General features: G+C 35.9%; 1 pseudogene; it reads right to left on the bottom strand.

The window, feature by feature from the left end:
- Positions 1 to 144: 144 nt before the first annotated feature.
- On the bottom strand, positions 145 to 1,500 carry LOC144250225 (uncharacterized; annotated as a pseudogene).
- Positions 1,501 to 7,427: the final 5,927 nt, after the last annotated feature.

The following is a 7,427-nucleotide window of genomic DNA, read 5'->3' on the forward strand; positions in this document are numbered from 1 at the left end:
GCTTGTGTTTTCTAAGGTTAGGGTATTAATAGAGGCCTTTCCACACAGACTACATTCCATTGACCACTATCCAAGGTGAGTCTTCTTCGATTTTTTAATGGTACGGTGATGGTCAAAGACTATGCCACATAGGTGGCATGCATGTTATTTTGCTCCAGTGTGTGTTCTCTCATGAACTCTAAGGCCCGCTGATCGGCTGAAAGCTTTCCAACACACAGGGCATTTGTATGGTTTCTCTCCAGTATGTATTTTATCATGCCATCTCAGAAGAGGGCATGTACTGAAAGCTTTTCCACACAGGTGACATTTGAATGTTTTTTTTTTTCAATATGTGTTTTCTCAGGGTGTCTAAGTCCAGATGATAGACTGAAGACTTTCCCACACACAGGACATTCATATGGTTTTTCAGCAGTGTGGATTCTCTGGTGTGGTTTAAGGTAACACGATTGATTGAAGGATTTCCCACACATGTGGCACTGGTAGGGTTTCTCTCCAGTGTGTGTTCTTTGATGCAGTCTCAGGTGGCTTGCTTGATTGAAGGATTTCTTACACACATGGTATTCATATGGTTTCCCACCAGTGTGGATTCTCTCATGTATTCTAAGGTAGTATGATAGACCAAAGGATTTCCCATACAACTGACATTGGTATGGTTTCTCTCCTGTGTGGATTATCTGATGACAACTAATGTGAACTGATTTGCTGAAGGATTTCCTACACACATTACATTCATATGGTATCTCTCCTGTGTGAGTTTTCTCATGCATTTGAAGGTTGTATGATTTACAAAAGGATTTCCCACACAACTGACATTGGTATGGTTTCTTTCCTGTGGATTATCTGATGACAACTAAGGTGAACTGATTTGCTGAAGGCTTTCCCACACACATGGCATTCATATGGTTTCTCTCCTGTGTGAGTTTTTTCATGAATTTGTGCTGCAGTCTGGCTTGGCAAGATAACTGAGGGGTGGCAAGCAACTTGTAAAGTTTGAAACAGTGGGAGCCCCATTATTGTAGGGCAGCAGAGGGATTTATACCTAACTCATTACACACAGCTTGTTTCAATTAAAATCATCTAGATACATCAATTAGTCATTAAGGAATCCTCATCATCTTAATAATTACACACAGCTTAACATAATTAACATCATCTAGATACAGCAGTCAGTCATTAAGGGATCTCCATCATCTTAATGGCTCGCTGGCCTTACTTCTCAAACCACTCCTCCTGGCAAAGTGCCAGGCTCCATCTTGACTTGTCTGTGGCCCTCAACACATTTGAAGGTTGTATAATTACAAAAAGCTTTCCCACACCAATGGCATCTGTATGGTTTCTCTCCAGTATGGATTTTCTCCTGCCTTTGAAGGTTGTAAGACTTCCTGAAGGCTTTCCCACACACATGGCATTCATTTTCTTCTCACCAGTTTTAGTTCTCTCATGTTGTCTAAGGTCAGAACAATTCCTGAGGACTTTCTCACAAAAATTACATTCCTGCATCTTTTCCCTGGTTTTAGTTTCATTGATTCTCCTGAGATCAGAGGTTTGATTTAAGTGTTTGCTACATAGATGACATTCATATTATATCTCTCCAGGGTCATTCTTGTTGCATTTTCTGGGTCGTAAAAAATCCCTATGTCCTTTCAAACATTCCTGCCCTTCACCTGAGATACAATAATTTTTCTTGTTTTCATCTGGATACAAATTGTCAGCAAGAGATCTTCCACAGTGTTTGTTGACACACTGGTTCTTTGCTGGGTGAGTAAACAGAGATTGAATGCATGCAGTCTTGTGATACAGATCTTCCTCCAAGTCTTTCCATCCAAAGAAATCCTCTTCAACATGAGATTTCTGCTTTGTAAAGAAGATGAACATTTCTTAATGATGTCTCCATATAAACTTACAAATTAATTTTTCTACATAAGAATTATAGAACAAACAATTATAATAAGAAAAAAATTTTTTTGCTTTTAACCCCCAAAAACATTGCATATAATTCCTGGAGAGTCAAGTATTTTCCATTTGCTAGTATTTTATTTAAAGGGGCTCAGATTAACTTTATGGTCTTCAATATTTCAAAGAATTGCTTCTTGATAAATGTTTGTTATTTTGGAATCTTGTTAATTTCTCACAGAATGAAAACTAGGCAGATCTGTGGACTCAGAAATTATGGAATGGCAACATAATTACAACCATGAAATTGTACTCAATAAATAATTTATTCCACTGATGGGTCTTTAATTTACATAATTAGTGTTCCCATCCCTGAAACTCACCATTGACATGTTGATGGGTGTGTCCTTCCTGTTCCAACATGCTCTGCATATCATTTCATGTTTTTGATTTGCAATTTCCATCCCTAGAATAGTTGGAAATATGATTTGATAGCATGAAATTCAGAGACAGACAAAGTTGAGTATGAACAATCTCATGAGAATTTTGTTCATAATTGAAACTTTCAGGAGGAAATGGCTTAACTCAAGATAAACTGTCTGTCTTAGGAATATAGAACACTGGTAATTAAAAAAGATATATGGATAGAATTACTTTTTTTGTTTTAAATTATCTTTATCTTTAATAAAGAAAAATATAAAGAAACACCCACATAATTCATGATATCTGGATCCAGAGTTAATATTATTTTGTAACTTTTGTGTTCATGTGACTTTGAATATGCAAATCTTATTATGCTTTAAATATTTATACCATAATTCAAGATTTAAGTTATTCTTTCCATAATTAATCAAAATAAACAGAGAATTATTTAATTATATGTAATAATCAAAATGCAATTTTGATGAGAACTGCACTATAACTAAATATTAATATGGGACATTTTTTTTATTGGTTGTTCAAAACATTACAAAGCTCATGATATATCATCTTTCATACATTTGACTCAATTGGGTTATGAACTCCCATTTTTATCCCAAATACAAATTGCAGAATCACATCGGTTACACACTCACATTTTTACATAATGGCATATTAGTGACTGTTGTATTCTGTTACCTTTCCTATCCCCTACTATCCCCCCTCCCCTCCCCACCCATCATCCCTCTCTACCTCATCTGCTGTTGTTCTATTCTCTCCCTTGTTTCCCCCCATTTCCCCTCACATCCTCTTCTATGTAATTTTGTGTAACATTAAGGGTCTCCTACCATTTCCATATGCTTTCCCTTCTTTCTCCCTTTCTCTTCCCCCACTCATCTTTGTTTAATGTTAATCTTTTCCTCATGCTCTTCCTCCCTGTTCTGTTCTTACTTGCTCTCTTTATATCAAAGAAGACATTTGGCATTTGTTTTTTAAGGATTGGCTAGCTTCGCTTAGCATAATCTGCTCTGATGCCATCCATTTCCCTGCAAATTCTATAATTTTGTCATTTTTATTGCTGCATAGTACTCCATTGTGTATAGATGCCACGTTTTTTTATCCATTTATCTATTGAAGGGCATCTAGGTTGGTTCCACAGTCTAGCTATTGTGAATTGTGCCACTATGATCATTGATGTGGCAGTATCCCTATAGTACACTCTTTTAAGATCCTCAGGGAATAGTCCGAGGAGGGCGATAGCTGGGTCAAATGGTGGATCCATTCCCAGCTTTCCCAGGAATCTCCATACTGCTTTCCAAATTGGCCTCACCATTTTGCAGTTCCACCAGCAGTGTGCAAGTGTACCCTTTTCCCCACATCCTCGCCAGCACTTGTTGTTGTTTGACTTCATAATGGCTGCCAATCTTACTGGAGTGAGATGGTATCTTAGGGTGGTTTTGATTTGCATTTCTCTGACTGCTAGAGATGGTGAGCATTTTTTCATGTACTTGTTGATTGATTGTATGCCCTCCTCTGTGAAGTTCAGGTCCTTGGCCCATTTGTTGATTGGGTTATTTGTTATCTTATTGTTTAATTTTTTGAGTTCTTTGTATATTCTGGATATTAGGGCTCTATCTGAAGTGTGAGGGGTAAAAATTTGTTCCCAGGATGTAGGCTCTCTATTTACCTCTCTTATTGTTTCTCTTGCTGAGAAAAAAAACTTTTTAGTTTAAGTAAGTCCCATTTATTTATTCTTAACTCTTGGGCTATGGGTGTCCTATTAAGGAATTTGGAGCCCGACCCCGCAGTATGTAGATCGTAGCCAACTTTTTCTTCTATCAGACGCAGAGTCTCTGATTTGATATCTACCTCCTTGATCCATTTCGAGTTAACTTTTGTGCATGGCGAGAGAAAGGGATTCAGTTTCATTTTGTTGCATATGGATTTCCAGTTTTCCCAGCACCATTTGTTGAAGATGCTACCCTTCCTCCATTGCATGCTTTTAGCCCCTTTGTCGAATATAAGAAAGTTGTAATTTTGTGGATTGGTTTCTGAGTCCACTATTCTGTACCATTGGTCCACCTGCCTATTTTGGTACCAGTACCACGCTGTTTTTGTTACTATTGCTTTGTAGTACAGTTTGAACTCTGGTATCGCTATACCTCCAGATTCACACTTCCTGCTTAGAATTGCTTTTGCTATTCTGGGTCTTTTGTTTTTCCATATGAATTTCATGATTGCTTTATTTATTTCTGTAAGAAATGTCATTGGGATTTTAATTGGCATTGCATTAAACCTGTAGAGAACTTTGGGTAGTATCGCCATTTTGATGATGTTAGTTCTGCCTAACATGAACAGGGTACATTTTTCCATCTTCTAAGATCTTCTTCTATCTCTCTTTTTAGGGTTCTGTAGTTTTCATTGTATAAATCTTTCACCTCTTTTGTTAGGTTGATTCCCAAGTATTTTATTTTCTTTGAGGATATTGTGAATTGAGTGGTTTTCCTCATTTCCATTTCAGAAGTTTTGTTGCTGATATACAGGAATGCCTTTGATTTATGCATGTTGATTTTATATCCTGCCATTTTGCTGAATTCATTTATTAACTCTAGCAGTTTCTTTGTAGACCCTTTTGGGTTTGTTAAATATATTATGTCAACTGCAAATAGTGATAATTTAAGTTCTTCTTTTCCTATTTTTATGCCTTTAATTTCTTTTGTCTGTCTAATTGCTCTGGCTAGTGTTTCAAGAACTAAATTGAATAGAAGTGGTGATAGAGGGCATCCCTGTCTTGTTCCAGATTTTAGAGGGAATGCCTTCAGTTTTTCTCCATTTAGGATGATGCTAGCCTGAGGTTTAGCATATATAGCTTTTAAAATGTTGAGGTAAGTTCCTGTTATCTCTAGTTTTTCTAGTGTTTTGAACATAAAGGGATGCTGTACTTTGTTGAATGCTTTTTCTGCATCTATCGAGATGATCATATGGTTCTTGTCTTTAAGTCTATTGATGTGGTGAATAGTATTTATTGATTTCCATATATTGAACCAGCCTTGCATCCCAGGGATGAATCCTACTTGATCATGGTGCACAATTTTTTTGATATGCTTTTGTACTTGATTCGCCAGGATTTTATTGAGAATTTTTGCATCTAAGTTAATTAGAGATATTGGTCTGTAGTTTTCTTTCTTTGAAGTGTTTTGTCTGGTTTCGGGATCAGGTGATGTTGGCCTCATAGAATGAAGAGCTCCTTCTTTTTCTATTTCTTGAAAAAGCTTGAAAAGTATTGGTATTAATTCTTCTTTGAAGGTTTTGTAAAACTCTGCTGTATACCCATCTGGTCGAGGGCTTTACTTGGTTGGTAGTCTTTTGATGGCTTCTTCTATTTCTTCCTTTGTTATTGGTCTGTTTAAATTGTGTCTTCCTGAGTCAATCTGGGCAGATCGTATGACTTAAGAAATTTATTGATATCTTCACTATCTTCTATTTTATTGGAATATAGGGTTTCAAAATACTTTCTAATTATCTTCTGTATTTCTGTAGTGTCTGTTGTGATATTGCCTTTTTCATCCCGTATGTTAGTAATTTGAGTTTTCTCTCTTCTTCTCTTCGTTAGCATGGCTAAGGGCCTGTCGATCTTATTTATTTTTTCAAAGAACCAACTTTTAGTTTTATCTATTTTTTCAATGTTTTTTTTTGGTTTCAATTTCATTGATTTCTGCTCTGATTTTAATTATTTCTTGTCTTCTACTACATTTGCTGTTGTTTTGCTCTTCCTTTTCTAGGTTTTTGAGGTGTAGTGTGAGTTCACTTATTTGTTGATTTTTTCTTTTTTTGAAGAAAGAACTCCAAGAAATGAATTTCCCTCTTAAAACTGCTTTCATTGTGTCCCATAGATTCCGGTATGTTTTGTCTGTATTGTCATTTGTCTCTAAGAATTTTTTTATCTCCTCCTTTGTGTCTTCTGTAACCCATTGATCATTCAGTAACATATTGTTCATTTTCCATGTGATGTAGGATTTTTCCTTCCTTCTTTTATCATTGATTTCCAGTTTCATTCCATTATGATCAGATATGGTGCATGGTATTATCTCCATGCCTTTATATTTACTAAGAGTTGCCCTATGGCATAATATATGGTCTATCTTTGAGTAGGATCCATGTGCTGCTGAGAAGAATGTGTATCCACTTGATGATGGTTGATATATTCTATATATGTCAGTTAAGTGTAGGTTATTGATTGTGCTGTTGAGTTCTATAGTTTCTTTATTCAGTTTTTGTCTAGAGGATCTGTCTAATGGTGAGAGCGGTGTGTTGAATTCACCCATAATTATTGTGTTGTAGTCTATTTGACTCTTGAACTTGAGGAGAGTTTGTTTTATGAACGTTGCAGCTCCATTATTTGGTGCATACAAACTGATAATTGTTATGTCTTGTTTGTGGATGGTTCCTTTTAACAGTATATAGTGTCCTTCTTTATCCCTTTTGATTAACTTAGGTTTGAAGTTGATTTTATTCGATATGAGTATGGCCACTCCTGCTTGCTTCTGAGGTCCATGTGAGTGGTATGATTTTTCCCAACCTTTTACCTTCAGCCTGTGTATGTCTTTTCCTATCATATGAGTCTCTTGAAGGCAGTATATTGTTGGATTTTTTTTTTTTTTGATCCAGGTTACTAGCCTATGTCTCTTGATTGATGAATTTAGGCCATTAACATTTAAGGTTACAATTGAAATATGATTTGTACTTCCAGTCATGTTTATTTATTTATTTATTTTAGTTTGGCTAGTTTTTACTTTTTGGTTATTTTCCTCCCCCTTTACTGAGATACCTCCTGCTGTTAGTTTTGGGCACTATTGTTCAATTCCTCTTCTTGTAGTATTTTGCTCAAAATGCTTTGCAGTGCTGGTTTTCTGGCTGTGAATTCTTTTAGCTTTTGTTTATCATGAAAGATTTTAATTTCGTTGTCAAATCTGAAGCTTAATTTTGCTGGATACAGTATTCTTGTTTGGAATACATTATTTTTCAGCATTTGAAATACATTGTTCCAGGATCTTCTCGCTTTCAAAGTCTGTGATGAAAAATCAGTCGTTAACCTAATTGGTTTATCCCTGAAT

This window comes from Urocitellus parryii, chromosome 14 (assembly GCF_045843805.1).
Source record: "Urocitellus parryii isolate mUroPar1 chromosome 14, mUroPar1.hap1, whole genome shotgun sequence".
Lineage (NCBI taxonomy): Eukaryota > Metazoa > Chordata > Mammalia > Rodentia > Sciuridae > Urocitellus > Urocitellus parryii.